The following is a 25,436-nucleotide window of genomic DNA, read 5'->3' as shown; positions in this document are numbered from 1 at the left end:
GCAGCAGCAGCCTGGGGAGAGAGCAGAGCCTGCATTTGGAAAAGGTGCCAATGAGGAAACTAGCCCATTGTCTGAGGAAGACTTCCCCAGCCTGGGGTGGCTGGAGAAGGAACCACCAGGAAAGAGCATTCCAGGTGTGCCTAAACCCAGCCATGGGGGCTGGAGCAGAGGGAATAGCTCTGGGATGGGCAGTGGTATCCCTGCTAAGGACACTGGTCCTTGGTGCAAGAAAAGTGCTTCTGCTTCTGGGGAAGTGAATCCTTTGTCTGAGCCTGTGGGGGCTCAAGATGGAGCCAAGATCCCAGAGCTGGATCTGAGGGCAGCTGAAGCCCAGATGGGAAGTGGGCCTACCTCTGTGTCTCTCAGGGGGGATGATGCTTTAACTTGGTCTAATCCAGTTAGTATCATCAGGGAATCCCAGAGACCAGACGATTCTGGTACTTGTTCTTTGCCTGATGCTGAGGTGTTACTGGGAGGGGGTGAGAGGACTCTGTCCTACCGGAGTCATCCTCTAGCCAGGACACAAGAACAGATGGGCAATGGAGTTATGCTGACTGATGAAGATAAAGAAGCTGGCAGCAGAAGGGAGGAAAGGGACCCTAACCTTCTGTCCGGTGGTACTGGCTGTCTGCCTAGAGGGGGATTACGTGGGAATCTGCCTGATGGGCCAGAAGTGATCCTGGGTGTAGGTGAAACCCAGGAGCTGGTTGTGGCTCAAGGGAGCAGTGCCCCTGTGGAGCCAGACAGGGGTGAGTTATTGTTTGGGGGAGCTCTTGAGGAAGAAAAATTTCCCTGAAACTTTTCCTGACCCGTCTGTGGGGACTGCAGAAAATGGGAGTGAGGTGAAGGAGAGTGAACAGGAAAGGTGCTTGTCTGTAAGCACCAGAGCCAGCCCTTTGCCTGGGGAGAAGTTTGTTTCAGATCCTGATGGCCAGGACCTGCCTGAGTGTGAAACCACTGGCTGTGCTCTGCAAGGGTCCAAAGCAGGCAGGGTAAAAGTTTCTCAGGAATTGGAAGTTGATGCAAGTAAAGTGAAAACTATCAGGGAGTGTGAGCAGCCTTGTGAGAACCAAGTAAAACAGCTGCACAGTCAGTCTCTGTAGGATGCAGGAGAGGGCCAGCAATTCCCCATCTCCAGATGGTGGAAACACTTATATTCGCATACTGGACTCCACTTCTGATTCCATGGGGAGGCAGTAGTTGGAGGGGGAAGAACAAAGGAGCTGTGGTCCTGGTGGGCCAGTAAGGGATAAACAGGGATTCCTCCATGTGAATTCTGCGTCTGGGACTCACAAAACAACTCTCAAAAAGCAGTTTGGTTTGCAAATTTCCAGGCTGGCTGGGAGGGGGCCATCTCCCTGAGATCATCAATGGCCCAGCTCTTGTTAGAAGGGAGGGCACAGTCAGAGAGATCAAATTTCCACCCCAGGGGGCAAGAGAGAAGATTAGAACTTGATGGTGCTAAGAAAGGCCTCAGCCATTGAGCCGCAAAATACCAGATTCTCAAGGATGTTGCACAAAGGTTGTGGTCTACCAAAGAGCAACGTAAATGTGCAGTTGCAATGGGTTTGTTCTGTTACTCACGCTGACTGCTGTAACCAAGGGGTGCTGCTACCAAAAGCTGTAGAACTATACCATGTACTGAATGTTTGGAAAGAGCCATGTGACATGATGACATGGATGTAGAAGCATGAGTTGTATGTTGAAGGAGTCTGTAACTCTGAAATGTCACCATTGTTCCCTGTAACTAGTCTTGCAACCTCTCACATAAGGAGGAACATTCCAAACCTGTTGTGTGGCATGGAAGGGGAAACTGAGGCATACAACCATTTTGGTGGTCTGGCTAAATGCCAAGGGTGGAAGCATTTGTACCTTCCCTTACTGGGCTGTAACTGAAATCCAAACATTGGCTGGAGCAGCTGTATGGACTGGTGGGCAGACAGGGCAGGGCCCAGACCAGAAAAGAACTATTTGATCGGTTGGTGCTGCAGCATCTGTATGGGCTCTGCCTGCCCGACTTGAGAACGTGGCTGACGGACCGGGGCCGAAGCAGGGAGACCGACCAACCCAAGGGAACTAAAGGGACTTGCCCGGCTGCATCACATGAAAAGGGCCAATACCAAGCTCCTGAGTTGGAGCCTCCCCCAGCAGGATTATGACATGGAGGTGGTGCACATCAAGGGGAGCACTAAGGGGACAGCTGATGCCCAATCACAAGGGGAGGGCCCCAAACTTCCCCAGGTCACTGGCTGAGTGACCCTGCTCAGTTCGGTCTGGAAGGGGGGAGAGATGTGATGAAGTGGGGGATACCTGTGTGTGTGTGTGTGGCTCACAGAGGGTGTGGGGCTCCTGCTGAGGGTAACCCTGACAACCAGGTAACACCTTTGTACTGCAGACAAAGGAGGAGGTGGAGCCTGAGGGGTTTGAATTGGAACTGGGAGTCGGAAGCAGTTAGTCTGGGCTGGGAGAGAGAGAGAGACAAAGGAGGGGGCAAGGCCCCAGCTCTGGGGGCCCCTTGGGGCCTCCTCTCCCCAGCATGGATTGGACTGGCTGTCTCTGCCTGCTGTACTGACTCCTCTGTATGATGCTGTGTCCTGTCGACTAATAAACCTGCTGTTTTCCTGCTGAGTGAGAGACTCTCCTGCCTGCGGAAAGGGTGCAGAGCTTGGGGGACCCCAGAACCCCATCACACGGACTAGCACTTCCGGGGCAACAGCTAGCCGCTCCCTTAAAGGGCCCCTCCCAGACACACTCAGCCTGCACAGCACGCAGTCTGCAGAGCCATAGGCACGCACACCTCGGGCGACGCAGTCATGGACCCCCAGCAGCAGCAGCAGCAGCAGCAGCCAGGGGTCCACCTAGCCGCCCCTGCAGGAGCAGTGCTCGCCCTGCTCGATGCCATGCAGGAGGCAGCTGATCACATCCTAGCCACAGAGGAGGAGCTGCCCGCAGGGGAGGAGGAAGCAACCCCAAACCCTGCAGCCCGCCGCACACGCCGCCGGCTGTGGAGCTACCCCATGAGCACTGACTGGTGGGAGCGGCTGGTGCTCGGAGAGTGGGACGACGACCGCTGGCTCCACAACTTTTGCATGAGCCGGCAGACATTTCTGGAGCTATGCCAGTGGCTCACCCCCGCACTGAGGCACCAGGACACCTTCATGCCGCGTGCCCTCACTGTGGAGAAACGGGTCAGCATCGCTGTCTGGAAGCTGGCCAGTCCAGACAGCTACCGATCTGTGGGCCAGCAGTTTGGCGTCGGCAAGGCCACCGTCGGGGCTGTCCTCATGGAGGTAAGAGGACCCACGGGGGGAGAGGGAGGCAGCCCTGGCAGGGGAGGTGAGCCCTGGCAGGGGAGGGGAGGGGAGAGGAGCCCTGGCAGGGGAGGGCCACACACACCCTGCACACCCCTCATTGGTGCTCTCCCATGTGCTTCCCCTGCAGGTCGTCTGCGCCATCAACGCCCTGCTCCTCCACAGGCTCGTGCGGCTTGGGGACCCGGATGCTGCCATCGCGGGGTTTGCCACCCTGGGCTTCCCCAATTACTTCGGGGCTCTGGATGGGACCCACATCCCCATCCATGCCCTGGAGCACACTGGAGAATGCTACTTAAACAGGAAGGGCTACCACTCAGTGGTCCTCCAGGCCTTGGTGGACAGCTGGGGCCGCTTCCTGGACATATATGTGGGCTGGCCTGGCAGCACCCACGACGCCCGGGTATTCCGGAATTCGGGCCTGTGCTGCCGGCTGGAGGCGGGGACCTTCATCCCCCAGCGGAAGATCCCTGTGGGGGACACCACCATGCCCCTCTGCGTCATCGCAGACGCGGCATACCCCCTCCGGCCCTGGCTCATGCACTCTTACACGGGCCACCTGTCAGCCAGCCAGGAGTGCTTCAACATGCGCCTGAACCACACGCGCCAGGTGGCAGAGCGCACATTTGGGCGCCTCAAAGGGTGTTGGAGGTGCCTCCTCACCCGCCTTGATGCGGGCCCCACCAACATCCCCCAGATTGTGGGCGCGTGCAGCGCCCTCCACAACCTTGTCGAGAGCAAGGGGGAGGCATTCTTTCAGGGCTGGGCTGTGGAGGCTGGCAGGGCCGATGTGCAGCCACCCGCTGCCCCCAGTCGCCAGGTGGACCCCGAAGGGACCTGGGTCTGGGAGGCCCTGCGGGCCCAGTTCGACAAGGCCGTGGGGTGAATGCTGGCAGGCCTCCCACTGCACCCCCCCATCCTCCACAACACTCCCTGCCCCTACGCCCACACCACAGAGCACCCAAGAGCACCCCCCCACACTTTTCTTGTAAATAAAAAGATATTTGTTCGTCAAACCAGATATATGTTGAACTCTTATTATTATTATCATAACTAACTATTTACAGGCAACATAAATAATATATATATATGTATTATAAATCAGATAAGATGAAAGAAAAAAGGGGAAGACAAGGAAGGGGAGAACTATTTACATGCGGGGGGGCAGGTATCAGCATAACAACAGGGGTCTAATACAAACTATTTACAAAAGAAGATGATTACTGAAGGGGATATATACAAAGGGGGAGCGGGGGGGCCACGTCCTGGGCCCCACACCCCCTAATGTCCAGCACTGGGGGTGGGCGGCCGCGACCCGCGCCTCAGCCTCAGCCCTGGCCGGGGCTGGCTGGGGGCCGGGCGGACCGGGAGATAAGGCCAGCGGGTGTCAGCTGGCCCCAGGTCCCCCTTGGCGGAAGGGCCCTCGGTGGCGGATGGCAGTGCGATGGCGGGTGCAGCAGCGGGTGGAGCAGGCAGGGCGGGCAGAGTGGCGGCCGGCGTGGCATGGGGGGGCCAGGTAGTCCACGATGCGCTCGAAGGTGCGCATAAAGGCCCCCCATGCCTCCTGGCACCAGGCCAGCGCCCGCTCCTGGAGTTGGAGGCGCCGCTCCTCCGCCCACAGGCGCTGCTCAGAGACCTCCAGCTGCTGACGGAGGATTGCCAGCAGCTAGGGGTCCGTCGCTGTCCGTGGGTGGTGCTGGCTCCGCCATCGTCCCCGCCCTGGGGCCGGTTGGTGCTCCGCTGAGGGGCTGGCCTGGACTGATGGCCCCGGTGGGCTCCCCGGGACCACTGACACCTCGCCGGCACTCTCTGGTCCTTCCGATGGTGCAGCTGCGGAACACAGGGGGGGAAGAAAAGTGGAGACAGCCGTTAGTGTGGGCCCCGAGCCGTGGCCCTTGTCCCCCCACCCCTCTGCTGCTGGTTCCCCATCCCCGGGAGATGCTGCTGATGATGATGATGGGTGTCTCACCCCCTTCCCCCCAGGGGACCCTAGGTTCCGCTCCCCCCATCCCCAGGGATGGGGCATGGCACTGTCGTGCTGGGGGGGCAGGGGCTGATGCACTTCTGTGAGGGACATGCCACTGCTGTCCTTGGGGCCATGGTCATCTGGGCATGTGGAGGGCCCTGGTCATGTCTGTTACCCCCGCCCCTCAACCCCGGGGGTGTGCACCGGGGGGGTACATACCTGGTGGTCTGCTCCCACGGTCGGGGGACACCTGGTGAGCGGACGCCCTGCTGGAGCTCCGGGACGGGATGTCTATCCGGAGCCCCCCATCGCTGGAGGAGGATCCCTCCTCCTCCTCCTCCTCCGGCGTCCCAGGGGTGGGCTCCTGGGGGGGCCCCTGGGGTGCGGGGCTTACCTCCGGGGTGGACTCCACCTCCGGGGCCTGCTGGGGCTCGTCGGCTGAGGTATCAAGAGTGGCCGGAGGGGAGGAGGTGTGCCGGGGGCCCAGGATGGCCCTGAGCTCCCTGTAAAAGGGGCAAGTGACGGGGGCGGCCCCAGATCGGCCGGCCGCATCCCGGGCCCAGGCGTAACCCTGCCGCAGCTCCTTCACCTTATTCCTGACGTGGTCAGGAGTGCGGGCAGGGTGACCCCGGGCAGCCAGGCCCTCAGCCAGCCGAGTGAACGCATCCGTGTTCCGCCTCTTGCTCCCCATTACCTGGAGCACCTCCTCCTCACTCCAGAGCCCCAGCAGGTCCCGAAGCTCAGCCTCCGTCCAGGAGGGGCCCCACTGCTGCTTCCCAGCCTGGCTGCCGGGCTGGGAGCCCTGGCTCCCCTTGCGGGGGGGGTGCCCTGGGGGCACTTGGGGGGCTGTGGGGCGGCCATTGCAGCGAGGGGTGTGTGTGTGGCTGCAGAGGGATGTGCAGGCTGGCCGCGTGGCTGGGCTGCCGCCTGCACACTCTCTCAGCTTCCTGCACAGGAAGGCAGGGGGCGGGGACCTTTAAGGGGCCGCTGCACGCGGCGACCATCAAGCTCAGGGGCTGGAGAGAGTGTCTCTCAACCCCTCAGCTGATGGCCGCCATGGTGGACCCTGCTATTTTGATGTTGCGGGATGCGTAACGGCTACACGTTCCCTACTTCGACGTTCAACGTTGAAGTAGGGCGCTATTCCCATCTCCTGATGGGGATAGTGACTTCGACGTCTCGCCGCCTTATGTCGATGTCAACTTCGAAATAGTGCCCGCCACATGTAGCTGTGGCGGGCGCTATTTTGATGTTGGCGCAGCTACTTCGAAGTAGCCAGCACGTGTAGACGCAGCTATAGTGTCCCAAGCAAATGATGACAGAAGTCAGAGAAAAGTATAGATGGGAGTGGAAAAATGCACTCTCTGCAAGGAAAATCATTGAATATGAAGAGCAGAGAAGAGAAGATTATTATCAGATTTTCCCTGTCTTTCCTACTAGTAATAAATCTTTGTACAGTGAAAAAGTTAAATACTTTTTCTCATTTTGGAGCTCGTTACTGTCATGGAACAAACATACCAAACACTGACTATTTCATTCACGAGCTTTAGATTTCTGGAACAATGAAGTATGGAACTATGGTTTGTTATGGCTTATTGTAGAAATAGTCTAGAGCTGCAAAGTTCAGATCAAGATTCAAAGTTCTAAGTTCAGGAATGTTTGGTTCAGATCACTGCAGTAAAAAGAGAGGCATCTGATTCAGCTCTAAATTTGAACTTTTGAACTTAGCTGCCTACCATTTGGCCCTAGATCAGAGCCCAAGGGAGATGGTGGTCTTGGGCTCCTCTGCCAATCCCTAAAGGAGGGCATTACGAGAGAAGTCTATACCTTGGTGAGGAACCTAATGGGGAAAATTTTGGAGGTGCAAGGGGCCAGAGCCTAAGACCCCAACCTAAGGGGAAAATCCTTACTGACTTTCCAAGATTTCCATATTGTACTCTATGTGAATCCCAAAAGGGGTGGACTTGAATGTTTGAACTGGCCAGAGGGCTGAGATGCTAAAAGGACAGACCCTTGCACAGTGGCTCTATAGCAGCGGTTCCCAACCTTTTTCTGGTCGTGGAACACTTGGATGTCACGGCGCTCTCTGCAGAACACTTCATCTTTTTTACATCATTCTGACTATGAGGAACATTACTAGCAGATATTAATTAAGATTATTGTACAGTAAATGCAGTTCAGTAAATAATAATGAACCCAGACATTAACAAAACAAATAGAGCAGGGATGACAGACAAAACATTAATAAAATGAGCACACTTAATTAATTAATGTAATGTGATGGATGAGTGGGTTAGGGTTGCAGGGGAAACAGGTGTGGAGAGTTGAGCTGGGGCTGTGCGGTGATGAGCTGGGGCTGGGGAATTGAGCCAAGGGTGCACTGGGCTGGAAAGTTTGAGCTGGGGTCGGGGGCTTTAGCCACATGCGCACAGGGCTGGGTGGCTTGAGCTGGGACTGGAGAGGTTGAGCTGTAGATGCACAGGGCTGGGGAGGTGGTGTTAGGCCAGGACTTGGGGGTTAAGCCGTAGGCACATGGGGCTGGGAGGTTTGAGCTGGGGCTGTGCTGAGCCATGGTCACGCTGGGCTGCAGGGAGGTTTAAGCTGGGGCCACTAGAGTTTAGCCCCAGTTAACTGTAGGTCAAAGCCAGTGGTGAGCAAAACTGTACAACTGAGCAAATTGCATCCCAAAATTTATTTTTTCCCTGAAAATGGGGAAGAGACAGCCAATAATCAATTTCACTGGTGGAGCACTTTGGAACAGCTCACAGAGCATGCATGTTCTGCCAGAATGTAGTTTGGAAAATGTTGCTCTATAGTGAGAAGGGGGAATGCCTGTGAGAAAAACAACCTGCCACATCCTGGCTTGAGCATTTGTGTTGTTGATCTTCACAGGCATGGATACTGACAACAGCTTCAAAATTCATGCTTCATAAGGATTTGGTGCCAACAAACTGAATTACTCATGTGTTCCTGGAACACCAATTCAAGAGGGATGTAAACATGGTCAAAGTGAGTTCATTCACAATTTACTGCAGTTGTGAAAAGTATCTTGCTTTATTCACCCCCTCTATTTATGTCCTAACAAAACTATGTAATAATTTTTGTTAAAATTCAGAATGATTGGATGAGCTTGGGTTGTAATTTTTAGGCACAGAGGAAAGAGAAAAGCCCCTGCTAATTAAAATATGTACAGTGTGAGTGTGTATCTATACAGTAAAACCCCAATGTCTGCAATTTTGACTTATGCATTACGTGGATTTATGCAAGTCAAAATCAGCAAGTGGATTGGGCCAGGTGGTACAACACTTTGCCTGCTGGCTCCAGTCCCCCACCTCCCCCAGCTGGGGGAAGCCAGAGAGCAGCCATGCTGCCATGCCAGTCCCCCACCCTGACTGCCCCAGCTGGTGGGAAGCTGAGGAGCAGCAATGCTGCTGCACCGATTCACCCCCTGGTCTGACCCCACAGTCCTGGGCAGGAATATTCCTAGTGCCTGGGTACCACAGGCCCATATAACTCTCTGCCTATGCCCCTGTGTAATGTGGAGTGAGAGGGGACAGGGAGAGCAAGGGGGCCCTAGGCTGAGGGTGGGGAGGAGTCACATGGGGAGGTCATGTGTCCTTCCCATTAGCTGGTACCCCTCCCCAATTTGGAGGAGTGCCAGTCATCTAGTCTAGCTACATTTTCTTCTAAATTGGGAGTAATTCAAAAATACTTACTTGTAGAATCCTTGAGTAGTGACAGAGTGATAGCTGTGTTAGTCTGCATTCTAGCAAAGCAAAAAAGCAGTCATGTAGCACTTTAAAGACTCTTTAAAGTGCTACACAACTGCTTTTTTGTTTTGTAGAATCCTTGTGATCATCATCTGTGAATCTGAGACTGCAAACCATCCAGACCAGAATGGATTGGATCTCTCAGCTTCCATCCCTTGAACCAGTTGCTCTTTCTTTAGATCATCTCCTATCTTGTTAGAACCTGTTAGCAACAGGATCCTTAGGGTTTGTATGTTTACAAGATTCCCATTCACTTTTTTGAGAGTTTAAATTCACTAGCTCCCATCTTTGTAACATCAGTTTAATATTCAGCACCCAGTTCAGGTTCTGTTGTTGCTTGGATGTGCTTGGTAGCTATCTAAGGCCAGAGCTACACTCCTGGAGAAAGTTGATCTAACATACACAATGCCAGATACGAGAATAGCATAGCTGAAGTCTATGTACCTTAGGTCAAATTTCTGCAGGATCCCCACTGCAGAAGGTCAACAGGAGAAACTCTCCGGTCAACTTCATTTACTCCTCACAGCCCAGGGGAGTACTGGGGTTAATGGGGTGCCATCAGCAGTCAACTTAGCAGGTCCTTACTAACCCTGTTAAATTGAACCTCAAGAGATCAATTTCCAGTAAGTGAGGACAAGCCCTAACTTTCACTGCTTGCTCACCTATTGCTGTCTACTTTTGTATACCCTCAGTAAATTATTCACTTCCTTTCCTCACCCAGTATTCCCAGGGCCTATCCTTTCTCATATTGAGCAGTACCAGCTTGTCAAGTAGATTGTTTCATATACTGCCCACGTCACTACAATGGTCTCTGCTCACAACCCCATCTCTTCAATTCAGTGCGCAGAACACTTGAATGAACTCGTAAACAAGTAAATATTTTCACAGCTTCTAGGCCCAACTCAACATTCTCTACAAAATGCTAAATAAAAATGTTCACTTGAATTTTAGCCACTGCCTCATCTACTGTTCAAAACACTTCTGGTATGTCTCTCTCTCTGGGTACCTCTAGACAACTTGCTTCTGTACAGGAACATAAACAGGTAGCCCCTCAACACTGGGGAAAATAGCAGTGCAGACAGTAAGGCTTAGGCAAATACAGTAGACAGGCTTGAAGAGTCTGCTTGCTCAAGCTGTGCCTCCCCATCTAGATTGCTATTTATAGCAGGTTAGTATCATGCTACCTCCCTGTGTTTGGAGCCTTTCCTTCCCACAGGGAAAGACTGCCAGTGAGGAGGCTGTGAGTAAAGGTTCCATCAGCTTCAAGCTGTTGGAGTCTTTCCCTACAAAATGCACAGACTCCTGCCATGGGGAAAATTTCTACAAGAGGTGAGGCTGCCTCCCTTGATAGAGCCTTTCTTCAAGGCTCATAAAAGGTTCAAATAGCAGGGAGCTGCTGAAACCTTTCCCCATAGCCTCCTTCCACCAGAGTCCTTCACTGACACACTGCCAAAAAGATGCAGCCTGTTGTTCACTTTGGCTTGTAGCTACACATACGTTACATGTCACTGCCAGTATGCACAGACAAAGGTAGTTCTGTAGGTCAGCCAGCAATTCAACCAGAGGAGGCGGTTATCTGTGAGGTATGTTAGCATTGCTAAGGGCAGGACTTATTCATAGACTAAATAACACAGTGAGAAGCCATAAAATCTTTTCAAGTGTTTTAAACATCATTTCACAATAGCTAGTTAATGATCATCCTTCCTAAGGTCATTTTGGGAACAATCATGTTCATGTACTCAGACTCTGTTGTCCCTGCTTGTGTTTTTGTTTTTTTTTAAATACCAGGCGGAATAATAAACAGAAAGAAATGAATACAGAATCCAGGCTTGTTTGTTTGTTTTGTTGTTGTTTGTTTACATGTATGAATGTTTGGTTCATCTTGTAAAACTAGGGGCCCATTGAAAAATAACAATAACTTTTACCATTGAGGACTTCAGTAATTATTATTAAAAGTATTAATTATTATTAAATATTTGAGTTAGGTGCTCTACAGACACAATGAACAGCCTCTGTCCCAAAACCAGATTCTAAAAGACAAGACGTAATAACTGGATGAAATAAACAATCAGGTTCAGGAGGGGGAAGTTGACATAGGAGTATAAATAAATGTAAGAAAACACAATCTAGTCTCAGCCATGCAGTAGTAGTGATAACAGCTGTCATCTGCCTAGCTCTTACCAGGTGGCACCTTAGCATACAGATTATGGAAAAAGTAAGGTTTGCCCACAGACTTGAAGGGGAGCAGTGATGTTCTCAGCCACTAATTAGTTCTTGCATGTCATGAGGGAGTCAGAACATGTTTCCAAACTGACATGTCTGTGCCAAATTCCTCCCTGAGGCGGCTCCATTAAAGTCAGTGGAGCTGCACAAAAGTTGGACTGCTCCAAATAACTTACAAAAGGTGACATTCCAGTGGCAGAGAGCACCTGCATAGAAGGGGACTAATCAAGACTACCTGGAGCAGCAATGGGAGGGTGTAGAAGAGGCAGATGTGGTACAATACTACAAATTCAAACTCAATGTGTCTTAAACAAAGAGAACCAAGGTGACATAAAATGTAAAGAGAAGAAATTTTTCATGTGCTTATGCTATCAAGGGGACCTGGATCAGAAAAAAACTGAAATCATTGGCATTACTAAAACCTGGTGCACACTTCATGGGATTGGAATGTAAAAATCTGTTTTCGGATGAGAGCATAGGTAAAAGGTGTGCAGAGGTGACACTCTGCATTAAAGATACCCTTACTTATTTCAGCATTGTTGATAACTCAGACCAGCGGGATCTTGAAAGCTTAATGAATAAAGCCCCAGGGAGGATACCAGTGGGAGCATGTAACAGATCATCAACTCCAACTAGAAAATGGGATGAGTTAGTCCTTAAGCAGCAGTCTGTAATATGTGGAAAGAGAAATGGTATAGTTGCAGGGGCCTTCAACTGGGGGAAGCATGCAGGAGAGCACAGGCAGCTGGTAGCAGAATACCATTAAAGTTTCTAAATTTAGAGATGGTTTTTCTAACATGAATGGTATTGCACCCTACACCAGTAACTCTGTTATGTACCTCATTACAATGGGCAAAAATGAATTGATCATTTAACTCAAAGTTGATGGTTGCATGGGGACTAGTGATCACAACTTGATTACATTAAAGGGGTAGAGGATAATCCCAGCTCTCTCTGTCTCAGCCGGATTCTGACTTGTTCCCATCTGTAATGAAGATTCAAGGTAACATTAGGACATGCCATACTTCAGGAAGGGAATGTAATTTAGAGAGAAGAAATGTTTGTTTTCCTGAAATATGTCAGGGTCAAGAATACCACTGCCAAAAACTTTTTTTTTCTTACTTTTTTTTCCTGTGATCCAAAATACATGTGCTTAGCTGATGCTTTAAAATGTTTGCTTATTGTATAAAATATGAAATTTAAAATGCCCTTTAAGCATTCATTTACGAAGACAGAGGAAGAAAGGAAAATTTGCTAGAAACACCAATGGCAGTGTTAATAAATGCAACAATAACCAGGAGAATACAGAGCAAGACAAATGCTTTTTTGTGAATTAAGAACAAGGGTGTCAGTTGGATCAACTCCATTGACTTCAGCATAAATGGTGAAAAGTAAACTCGTTGTTGATAGTAATATAATTTGTATGATTTGCTTTTATTTCTTTTAAAGATTTCTTTGAATGCGTTCTCTGTAATTTTCCACAAGTGGCTCCATAGCCCACAATTTCCATTGAGCTTTCTCAATATTTTTAGTGGATGTGAGCTTTACAAAATGATGTAACAAGGGAGTAGGATCAGGTCTTAAGATACTACCAGGTAACATACCACCTTTCTTAAAGGTGCATTACGAAGGTGGGTAAGTATTATCCCAGTTTCACAACTGGGAAAATAGGCAACAACAAAAAGAATGACAAAGGCAAAGTGACTTATGTTGGCTTACGTTCTAGAGCACAGTTCCTCCCTTTGCCTTCCACTGATCATATCATTATTATGCAATGTATGAGTTCAAATTAACAATGTTTCTTTTAAGAGTAGTGTTACCTATCAGCTGCATACTGTGTTCTTGGAAACCAGGGCATAGTATCCAGCGTGGCTGACTTACAAAAGACTTCCCTCCTCCCAGCCTCTGCTTGAACCAAAGCTGATCAGAATAAGATCATACAAAAAGCAATGGAAAGGCAAGGGAAGGCACACCTAAGCCCCTTCAGACAAGGATAGTGGGATTAAATAAACTCCCCTCGTCTCATATGCATCAAAGATGTGATAAAGGGGCATCTCTATTAACATAAAGAATGGAAAACAGCCATCCCAAGGTAAGAATGGCACTGAATTCTGGGCCTAGGAGAGCATGCATGTTGGGGAACCTCTGTTCCAGATGTTAATGAGCCCACTCATGCAATCCCCCAGTTCAGAAGTTATCAGACCAGTTCTAGTAATAAATCCCATATTGGTATCCAAAATATTGAAGCTGCCTAATTGCACTTTGGGCACCCTCAGAGGAATATTCCCCAAGGCCTGAACAAAATAACTTTGGTATACTCCCATGTATCAGCAGTTTACCCATAAATGAATGTAGTGTTCTCCCGTGGACCACCGTGGTTTCTTTTCAATACCCCCTACTCTTTCTCAAGTAAACTGTTCTCATGCCTGAATCCAGCATCTACATCAGTTCCATTGTGGCTTCATCTTCTCCTGACTGATCATGCTGCAGGCTCTGCCTGTTTCCAGCACTCTGGACCTTCAGCTACCACCACCCAGGAACCCCACTTGATTCAAGCTTTATGGAGTGGTGAGAGCCAGTTCTCTTTCTCCCTCTCTAGGTATAGCCTTCTCTACCTGACTTATGAGATCAGTTACAGTTTGCTAAACCCGACTTTTCTCATCAAAGTTAAGTTAGATTTAACATTATAACTGTTTTGTTTGTTTGGCTGCCCTTGCATGGTTACTACCTGGAACTAAACAACTTTCAGGATTAAGCTGTTTGCTTCACCCCCCTCCCCATTCCCTTTTGGTGTTTTTGACTTCCCTTCCCTTGGCAGCAATCTCCTCAGACCTAGGCTAAAAATCTCTGCAGTGCCTAAAAATTTTGTGGGTTGTGCTCATCTAAAGGGTTACTACCGGAATAACTGTAGCAAAAAAGTGAGGATGGGATGTGCTGAACCTGGGGCATAAGAAGGAGGCAGCTTGGAAGTGCTGCTCAACCCAGTGTACTGAGTCCAGGGACAGATGAGGGGTCAGCTTGGGGATGCTGATTAACCTGGTCCTCTCAGACACGGTTTGTTAATATGTGTGTGCATGTTCATCTGATTCTATGGTGGGAAAAAAACCCTGCAGGATAGGTCCTGCAGGATAGTTCCATTGTAAGGGCACTTGCAGAAGGGAGAAGCAGAGCTCCATATAAGAACACAAATGACGCAAGCAGCACATTGGCAGAATTAAAGAAACCCCCACAAATCAGTAACCCTACAGATGAGCATATCTCAAAGTAATGAGCCAATCTGGTGACTGCAGTTAAGAAAATATGTCCTGGTAGAAGTCCTTTGGCTTCTGCCGGGTCATCTCCTGACCTGTACTTAGCCAAGGGTGTTGAAGGGACACCATCAATTTGAAATCTACCTGATTTTAAAAGCTCTTAAAGCTGCTTCAGCAGTACATCCCACTGTGCCAATTTTTGTTCTTTCCTAGTTGCAATCATAGCCACAATTGTGAGTTCGATGCTGACAATTTAGCTGATACTGAAAGGTGTGCTGAACAACTCTATCTCCCACTAAAAGTTGTTCCCTGAATATGGCCTTCTCCTGCTCCCATGTCAAGGCAGCAAGGATAGGTCTCTTAACGATGGCTAACCAGGAACCAATTTCCTGCTTAGTGTTTATTTTACATATGTGTGACTTGTGGCTATGTATTTTTTCTTCCACTTTCATAATTAAAAAATCTACAGTAATTGACCAAAACATTACAGCATTTGTGTATTTATGGTTTTTTTAACCATTACAACAGAATAAGAAGTGAAGAATTTATCACTGAATTGGGCCATTGGCCCATCAAATTTAGTATCCAGTCTCTAGCAGCAGCTGATTGCTTCAGCAGAAGGTGACCTCTCCACAAGACACAAAACAATTGTGCAAAGCTGTGTGGATGGAAGAAATTCTTTGTGAAGCCTCTGGGGATCTGGAGGTGCTCCACACCTGAAGATGTGATAAGCTACATCTACATAGTCTGGATAATCACAAACATTGTTATTGGTTAAAGTTCCAATTCAGCTACAGCATGATTTTATACAGCAGTAGCTTTCTTATTTCACAGAAGTCAATAAATGTCACTTATATACTAGCCACCATTCATCTTGGATGATTTTTGAGTTATGAAAAGTTTCTTGGACAATTACCCATCTCCTGACCCAGGCAATCCCCTATCTCGTAACCCCTAGGTAAAATATTACCATGGCTTCCTCCTGTCAACTGTTACTTTTCCAAGTAGTCTGTCCAAATTGTTGGGTGAAACTTTTTTTCTTCATGGATGCAGAAAACTCTGATATACTTCACTGTCTGTGTGTTTCTCTCTATTTCTAAATGGTAAAACTTGAAAAGTTATCTTTAAAAAAATTCATTGTAATCAGTTCCTCAACCATTTGTAAAACAGTATTTCAAACATAAGCAATGCTAAGCAATTTATACTTTTTTCCATTTCTGCAGTTATCCAATACACTAAATTGCTTAAATATAATTATATGTTATATATTTGGTAGAAATTAAACTTGACTTAAATCTGGTATATAAAATATCTTGATAAATGCTTTTCAGTAATTGTAACCAGTCTAGCTGTTGCCATTGCACTTAAAGAAGGAACTGAAAGGAAAAACTTAAAAAAACAAAAAACCCACAGGACTAAAAATATATTGTAATCCTGTAATTTTGATCATGTGTATGTGACTTGCCGAGTAATGTTAACCCCATAAAAACGTTGTCTTTGCTTTTGGAAACTGCTTGTTCATTCAGACCACATCCTCTACAGATCAAGGATCTTGTGTGTAACTTCAGTGGCAGTGTTTTTTCTTTCCTTTTCTAAGATTACACATTTTCCTGTGAATCTGACAGAAAAAGCTGTGTCACTGTATAGCTGCGTCTACACGTGCACGCTACTTCGAAGTAGCGGCAGTAACTTCGAAATAGCGCCCGTCACGTCTACACGTGTTGGGCGCTATTTCGAAGTTGAAATCGACGTTAGGTGGCGAGACGTCGAAGTCGCTAACCCCATGAGCGGATGGGAATAGCGCCCTACTTCGACGTTCAACATCGAAGTAGGGACGTGTAGACGATCCGCGTCCCGCAACATCGAAATAGCGGGGTCCTCCATGGCGGCCATCAGCTGGGGGGTTGAGAAATACTCTCTCTCCAGCCCTTGCGGGGCTCTGTGGTCACCGTGGGCAGCAGCCCTTAGCCCAGGGCTTCTGGCTGCTGCTGCTGCAGCTGGGGGTCCGTGCTGCATATACAGGGTCTGCAACTAGTTGTTGGCTCTGTGTATCTTGCACTGTTTAATGAAAGTGTGTCTGGGAGGGGCCCTTTAAGGGAGCGACTTGCTGTTGAGTCCGCCCCGTGACCCTGTCTGCAGCTGTGCCTGGCTCCCTTATTTCGATGTGTGCTACTTTGACGTGTAGACGTTCCCTCGCTGCGCCTATTTCGATGTTGGGCTGAGCAACGTCGAAGTTGAACATCGACGTTGCCGGCCCTGGAGGACGTGTAGATGTTATTAATCGAAATAGACTATTTCGATGTCGCAACATCGAAATAAGCTATTTCGAAGTTGGGTGCACGTGTAGACGTAGCCTATATGTGTAGCAAATTCTGTGCCAGAAATTGTTAGTGATGGTATAACATAAGTGTAGTGGATATGTAAGAAGGTTATATGACTGCTGTAGGAATTTTTATGTACCAAGCTTTAGAACTGATGAAGTAATGATCTGAACACTGCATGTGATCTGATCAATGAGTTTATCCTGTGTCATGTAAGAAGACTTCCCCATGTGACTACAGTGATGTAATTTGTATTAGGGTTAGTCTATTATATGCTAATAAAGCTTGAATTCAGTGGGAACTATATAAGAAGGCAGTACTGTGCTTTGCCAGATAAGGGACTTACCTACACACTAGAAAGTCAACTAGCTGCTAGCTTCAAATATCTTGTATCTTGTCTCTAATATGCTCCAAAACTTATGTCAGACTGCAACTGGCCATCAAAGGACCATCACACAACAAATGAAGAAGTGAAGCCCATGTTCCCATGTCTTTTCTCTGCTATTGTTACCCATGTCCATCACTCCTTAATGTACTGTGCACCCATACCCAGAAGAGTTACAAAACCTCTCTGAGGAGAAGAATGTTTGCTTATGAACAACTGTCCAGGCAGACAGGGCTCAGTGGAGGAAGCTGAAGGATGTGGGTCTCCCAGATGCAAGGAACAGTAGGTCTTAGGGAAGAATGAGGTATGTGCGCAGTACGCTTTATTAGTTTTAAAAATGTTTTCTGTTAAATAACACTTGGCTTGAAGCAGAGCCCACTCAAGTCAATCTTCCACCCTGGGTAAGACTTCAGTGTACAATCCCTGTTCTATCCATTAGAAGTCCACAGTAGGGACTTGCTCCACCATTCCCTTTGCAGCTGCTCAACCACAACATGACCCAAGCACAGCATGTTCATAGCCCGTACCTGAGCCTGATTTCCAGCACTCTCTACTGCCCCCTCATTCCATCTCCATTTGCACCCCCTGCCCAAATCTCACACACACTCCTTTCCTGTTGTGCTCATTGCAGAGGGTGGCCATGATGTGACTCCAAAGTGGGTGTGGCAGCAGGGGCCAGGACCTGCTGGGTGTGGCATGTCAGGTGTGGGTTGACTATGACATGGGGTCATGCTGGTTATTCTGGTTGTAGCCAAAACCCCAGCAGGCAGCTCTTGCAATGCCACTAGAAGCAGGGCTGAGCTGTGGCCCAAGCAAAATGACAGGTGGTGAGGAGCAGCTGCAGAGCTGGCAGACGTGCTTCCCTAGAGCCCTGCCAGGAGCTGTTTCCTGCTTTTAGAAGCTGCAGCTGATGTACGCCCTCTTCTGGGCAGTCCCATTAGGGAACCTGGGAAGATCCCAAATTCTGTTATTTTAGGTAGCTGGCAGCCACTGGAAGTAAGGATGCTGTTTGGTCACAAACTGCCAATATTATGTCCTGGAGGGAGTTGAACTGCAGAGTCTGAGCCCAAGTCAAACCATCTAAAACTGATCGTGATTGATACACAGGGAGGGAATCAGCACCCAGCACCTAGTCTTAGAGTGGGATAAAAGCTTGTTTTAACCCCAAGAAGAAGGGGATGGCTCCACGGGTGTGCAACTGGAGAAATCAGGTGTTAGAGGTGCGACTTGGCTGGTAATTGTATGTATCATTCTGTTACTTAAAACATTCCTCCCTTCATAATAGTTTATTTGAATGTTTTTGGCACCGGTGATGTGTTTAAACTGAACCAATTTTCTTGGATTGTTCAATAGCATGGTGATGCTTTGTCCAGTCCCCAATTCAGTCTGTATTTGCTGGTTTCCATCTGTTTACCTGAGGCTTTTTTCGTTCTCCATACATTTCTTTTCTTTGTGCACATTAGTTAATGATTAGTAGAGGTCATATAAGGCTCCATTTGTGTGCATGTTTTCTTTGCTCTGGCCTGTCAGAGTATTTTTTCTTTGGTTGGCAATATTATTTATTTTACTATAGAGGTAATGTGGGAGGAGATTAGGGGCTGTACTTAATGCCACTTTCAAACTGAGCAAATATTTGTATCAAATATTTACTGAAAAATACTTGTGATGTACCTAGAGGAATACATACTGTAAATAAATGTGCCACAGCTGTATAAAATCTGATAGAAAAGTTAAAAAGAATAGCCTTTATTAGCCAAACTACGATTACTTTGAGGATTTAATCAAACACAGTTAAGATACACTTGGGATGACAGAGAAGTCTAGCAGTGACCATAGGCCTGAAAGCTAAGGCTCCCAAATTCTGTTCCTGTCACTGATTCACGGTATAGCTTTGGCCAAGTCATTTGATGATTCTGTGCATCTCTGTAATGAAGGACTGTAACATGATCTCTGGAGAATGAAGCTTAAAGGTCCCTTGAAAGATCCAGCTAGTGCATTACAGATAAATCCTGATTACAGTTACACCAGTCACAGCATAAACCCAAAGTGACTACAAATTGGCGCTGAATATGCCTGTCTGATTACTAGGGGCACAGAAACAAGGAGCACTAGTGAATATAATTTCATGTGGTGGTTGAGATCTGCACATTTGGGGTCCTGACTACTGAAGAAATCATCTCTACTTTTACACAGAGCTGTAGCATGCTCTTGCTAAGAGTCTGAAGAACAGAGTGAAAACATTCTGATTGAAGGGGTCTCATCTTTTTGGTTTGTTTCACTTGTTGGTCTGACAAAGCTATAGTTTGTTGGCCTTGATAGTATATTATAGTAAGTTAATCTGTTTTCATGGGCAAGAAGGTTTGAGAATTATATTGAGCTTTATTTGGATGGAGTCAATTTGATGTTGATATTTGTCAACATGTTGGCCACGTCTACTCACAGACTCTGTCAACAGAGGTCACTGTTGACAGAGAAACCTCAGCAGTTCCTCTGTCAATAGATAGCATCTACACACAAAAGCAGATTGAAAAAGCAAGCCGCTCTATTGACAGAGAGCAGCCAGACTGCCCTGCCTTCTCTTGAAAGAATAACTGACTGAAAGCTCTGCAAAAAAGGCTGCCAGGGAACAGGAAGCCCTCTCTGTTAACCGAAGTGTCTACATGCACACTCTGTCGGCAAAATACAGTGGACAGAGGCATCGGGAACAGGGATAATGCTGCCTGCTGAACAGCTGCATTTTGTCAACAAACTCTCAATAGAACCCTTTAACCTTGTAGATGCTCCAGGAGTTTTGTTGACAAATGCCCGGTTTTGTTGACAGAAGCTGCCCATGTATGCGCACCTGTTGTGTACTATTTTTTTGCACTCTGTACATAATGCTAAGGGATTGCAAACTTACCAGATCTTGGTTGCAAGATAAATTAAAGATTTGTATTACTAGCTTTAAAATGTGGGTTCTTTCCTGACACCACCTCCGAGTTCTCATGTGCTGTATATTTCTGTATTCCACGAATCTGGAAAAGATTAATATACAAGTGGGAGGTTTGGGGAATCACAGGAGTGTCTGACTCATGTAATTAGAAATGCTAGCCATTCAACTCAGCAAGAATGAGGTAAGAATCCTCTGTGGGGAAAAGAAATAAAAATGGTGGGATACAAGAAATGGAATTGTGTTCTGTGTCTGTATATATGAATTTGTCTGTGCTGTATACATTTCGATTCACATGCACATACAACGAGGCCATGTCTACACTAGCAAGTCCTTTCGAAACATTTTTGGAAAGAAGGGGCTCTTTCAAAATATCCAGCAGAGCGTCTATACACAAAAAGCATTTTCTTTTGAAATTGAATTGAAAGAATGTGGTGGTCCTTTCAAAAGTGCTTTTCCACTCCCATTTCAGGAAATGCGCCTTCTTTCGAAAGCTTCTTTTGAAAGAAAATGTGTGTAGATGTTCTGTGGTCTCTTTTTTCGAAAGAGCAGTTCTCATGGCACCTGATTTTTTCGATCTGTAGCCCGTTCTTTTGAAAAAATGGGGGCTGTGTGGACACTCTCTTTCAAAAAAGCAGATCACTCTTTTGATCTGCTTTTTTGTGTATGGACACACTCTTTCAAAACAAGTTCTTTCAGAAGAGATCTTTCGAAATACTTCTGTAATTTAGACGTAGCCCCAGCGTATTGAGGAATTGCTAAAAATAAATAGAATCATAGAATCGTAGGACTGTAAGGGACCCCAGAAGGTCATCTAGTCCAGCCCCCTGCTACAAGCAGGATCAACCCCAACTGAGTCTTCCCAGCCAGGGCCTTGTCAAGCCGGGACTTAAAAACCTCGAGGGATGGAGAATCCACCACCTCTCTAGGCAACACATTCCAATGCTTCACCACCCTCCTGGTGAAGTGGTTTTTCCTAATATCCAACCTACTTCTCTCCTTCTGTAATTTCAGATCATTGTTCCTTGTTCTGCCATCTGTCACCACTGAGAACAGTTGCTCTCCATCCTCTTTAGAGCAGCCCTTCAGAAAAGTTGAAGGCTGCTATTAAACCACTCCTCAGTCTTCTCTCCTGTAAACTAAATAGACCCAAATCCCTCAGCCTCTCCTCACAGATCGTGTGCTCCAGCCCCTTAAACATTTTTGTTGCCCTCTGCTGAACCTGCTCCAGCACATCCACATCCTTTTTATACTGGGGGACCCAAAACTGGACATAGTATTCCAGATGTGTCCTCACCAGTGCTGAATAGAGGGGAACAACCACTTCTCTAGATCTGCTTGCAATGCTTCTCCTAATGCATCCTAATATGCCGTTAGCCTTCTTGGCTAGAAGGGCACACTGTTTACTCATATGTAGCCTTTCATCCACCGTAACGTCTAGGTCCTTTTCCACTGTACTGCTATTTAGCCAGTCGGTCCCCAGCCTATAATAATGCTTGGGATTCTTCCGTCCCAGGTGCAGGACTCTACACTTCTCCTTGTTGAACCACATCAGATTTCTTTTGGCCCAATCCTCCAATTTATCCAGGTCACTCTGGATCCTATCTCTACCCACCAATGAATCTACCTCTCCCCCTAGCTTAGTGTCATCTGCAAACTTGCTGAGGGTGAAATCCAGTCCCTCATCCAGCTCATTAATAAAGATGTTGAACAACACCAGCCCCAGAACTGAGCCTTGCAGCACTCCGCTTGAAACCAACCACTATCCAGATAATGAGCTATTGACCACTACCCGTTGGGCTTGACCATCAAGCCAGCTTTCTATCCATCTTATAGTCCATGGATCCAATCCATACTTCCTTAACTTATGGACAAGAATGTTATGACAGACTGTATCAAAAGCTTTGCTGAAGTCAAGGTATATTACATCCACTGACTTCTCCATGTCCACAGAGCCTGTTATCTTGTCACAGAACCTAAACAGTTTGCTTAATCATGACTAATCCTGGGTGAATCCATGTTGACTACTCTTGATCATGTTCCCCTCTTCCAAGTGCTCCAAAATGGATTCTTTGAGGATTCACTCCATTATTTTCCCATGGATTGAGGTAAGGCTGACGGGTCTATAGTTCCTTGGATTGTCCTTCTTTCCTTTTTTAAAGATGGGCACTACATTTGCCTTTTTCCAGTCATCTGGGATCTCTCCTGATCTCTAAGAATCTTCAAAGATAATGGCCAATGGCTTGGCAATGACATCTGCCAATTCCCTCAGTACCCTTGGGTGTATTAAATCCAGACCCATAGATTTGTTTACATCTAGTTTTACTAGGTAGCTCTTAACTCGTTTCTTCTTCATCGATGGCTGCCCTCCACCTTCCCATACCGCATTGTCTAGCACCGCAGTCTAGCAGCTGTCCTTGTCTGTGAAGACTGAGGCATAAAAAGCATTGAGTACTTCAGCTTTTCTTACATCATCCATCACTAGGTTACCTTTTTCATCCAGTAATGGCCCCACACCTTCCCTGATAACCCTCTTATTGTTAACATGCCTGTAGAAACCCTTCTTGTTACTCTTCACATCCCTTGCCAGCTGCAGTTCCAATTGTGCTTTTGCTTTCCTGATTACTGCCCAGCATTATCCAGCTATATATTTATACTTCTCCTTCATCAATTGTCCATGTTTCTATGTCTTATACGCTCGCTTTTTGACGTTAAGCTGACCAAGGATTTCCCTGTTAAGCCAAGCTGGCTGCCTACCATATTTGCATTTCTTACTATACAGCAGTATGGCTTGTTCCTGTGTCTTCAGTAAGACTTCTTTAAAATACTTCCATTTCTCTTGAACTCTTTTCCCCTTCATCTTCATTTCCCAGGGCATCCTGTCTAACAGTTTTCTCAGGGAGTCGAAGTCTGCTCTTTTGAAATCAAGAGTCCATATATTACTGATTGTCTTTCTTTGTTTTTCAGGATCCTGAAATCTACCATCTCATGGTCACTACAGCCCAGGTTGCCATGCACTTCTATTTCTCCTACTAGTTCTTCCCTGTTTTTGAGCAGCAAGTCAAGTTGTGCACAGCCCCGGGTTGGTTCCTTCAGCACTTGTACCAAGAAGTTATCTGCAACATTCTCCAAAAACTTCCTGGATTGTCTGTGTGCTGTTGTATTGGTTTCCCAACAAACATCTGGATGATTAAAGTCTCCCATGAGAACCAGGACCTGTGATTTGGAAACTTCTCTTAGTTGTCTGAAGAAGTCCTCATCTACCTTATCTCCCTGATCTGGCAGTCTATAGCAGACACCAACCACAACATCACCTCCATTGTTTCCATCTCTAAACTTAATCCAAAGACAATCACCTGATTTTTCTCCCTCCTTATACTGGAGCTCTGATCTATCATACTGCTCCCTCACATAGAGCATAAATAACAGTGTATTTCTTGACATGGATTTAAAATTTGAAATTTTATTCCAGGCCAGCCATTTTATACCTCAGAAATTTTGCTTTAAATTAAAATTTTACAGAATGGACAATTTTGTGGTTTATTCAAATATTTGTGTTTTTTGTGATTGATAGTCTTCATAAAGAAACAAAAAAATATATAATGCCTTGTATATGTTACCAAAGAGACCATATTTCATAGTTACACAGTTACACAAATTGTCAAAGCTTCAAGCAAATATTTATCTTTTGGTATAAAAAGTGATCCTTGAAACAAAGCAGAATTTCACATTTTGAAATTCAAAAACAATTTTCATTCAACACTGCTGCTGTCATGGAGAGGGGAAAATAGTTTTTCCCTCTCATTTTTTGTGTGGTGAAATTTGACCACTTTTACCAGTTCATGTTAAGTCCATAATCTAGGATTATGGTGGCTCAGTTTTTGCTAATATTAAATATAGCCCCACTAGAATGCCTCTGCATTTAAACTGCCATCTCCTCTAACAAGCTTACCCCCACAGTAAGATGCCACCATTTCTTCTCTCTAATTGGAAAACAAAATAACTGAGGTACTGTAACTCTGAAGAATCCATTAGCTAATGTCAACTTTCTAAGGGTAGCCCCTGTGAGAGCTTGTCTACACTAGCCCCTTCCTTTGAAGGGGGCATATAAATGTGCCCAAGTGGTGAATAGCAATGTGGTGCTGCACCTCATTAGGCTAATTCTCACTGCACGAACTTCAAAGTTGCTGACTTTGAAGTGCCGGCAAGCAGTCTAGCTGTGGGCACTTCGAAGTACCCATGCAACTTCCAAGTTCCCTTACTCCAACACATTTTAGGAGTAAGGCAACATTGGAGTTGCATGGGTACTCCGAAATGCCCACAGCTAGACTGCTTGCTGGCACTTCAAAGTTAGAAACTTTGAAATTCACGCAGCAAGAATTAGGCTAATGAGGTGCTGCATATGGTGAGCATCACCTCGTGACTATTCACCACTTGGGCTCATTTACATGCCCCCTTGGAAGGATGGGGCTAGTGTACACAAGCCCTTAGGGTATTTAAAAATGAGTACATTATGGGGTGGGGTGACATAAAGTGTAGATATGGAGGTGGGTTTATTCCACATCTAAAGAGAAAAGGAAAGGAAATCTTTGTGGCAGGTATAATTTTAACAGTATCTGAAGCAGGGTTTGAACAATATTTAGTTTCTATATTTAATTGAAAATATTTAGTTCCTATATTTAATTGATAATATTTAGTTCCTATTCAGAGCTTTCTTTCATAGGTCTCACTTGCAGTATAAAAGAAAGATAAGTGTTACCCTACTGGAAATAGGTTAGGAAACAAATGGTGGCTAATATAGTCAAAGGTGCATGATAAATGCGATGTTTATTTGTATATCACCACCATATAGTAATATCGGTTATGTATTATATGTGGTGGTCTTACTAAAGCCCCAGACATAGTATATACCTGTAAGAATAATAAGATACAGCAAAAACTACCTGAGAGGGAGCTCAAGTCTTCACTTTAATTTTAAATGCAGTTGTGGGATACTAATTTTGAGAATAACACCAGTTTCTTGTCCTGCTTGCAATGATGGGCTGTTATTGTTGGATTACCTTTTACTTTAGTTCTCTAGGAGAATGCTATGGCTAAGAAGTGGTTTACAACATGCCTTGAATTTGGTAAACGGGATGATTTTCGTCTTAACTTCCTTATGAGGGTTAGAGACCATGTTCAATGTTACAGGGCCAAGCTGTTGAACAGAATGTAGTAAGAATGACTATATTGTCTCTCACAATATTAGTATCTAAGTACAAAGGACACAGTAAGGTAGCT

General features: G+C 46.7%; 1 long non-coding RNA gene across 1 annotated transcript; it reads left to right on the top strand.

The window, feature by feature from the left end:
* LOC142018056 (uncharacterized) lies at positions 1–23,679 on the top strand. Its single transcript, XR_012646670.1, has 3 exons — positions 1–134; positions 8,170–8,286; positions 23,124–23,679. It is a non-coding gene; the product is annotated as an uncharacterized LOC142018056 (long non-coding RNA).
* Positions 23,680–25,436: the final 1,757 nt, after the last annotated feature.

This window comes from Carettochelys insculpta, chromosome 9, assembly GCF_033958435.1.
Source record: "Carettochelys insculpta isolate YL-2023 chromosome 9, ASM3395843v1, whole genome shotgun sequence".
Lineage (NCBI taxonomy): Eukaryota > Metazoa > Chordata > Testudines > Carettochelyidae > Carettochelys > Carettochelys insculpta.
This window is presented reverse-complemented; position numbering and strand designations above follow the sequence as displayed.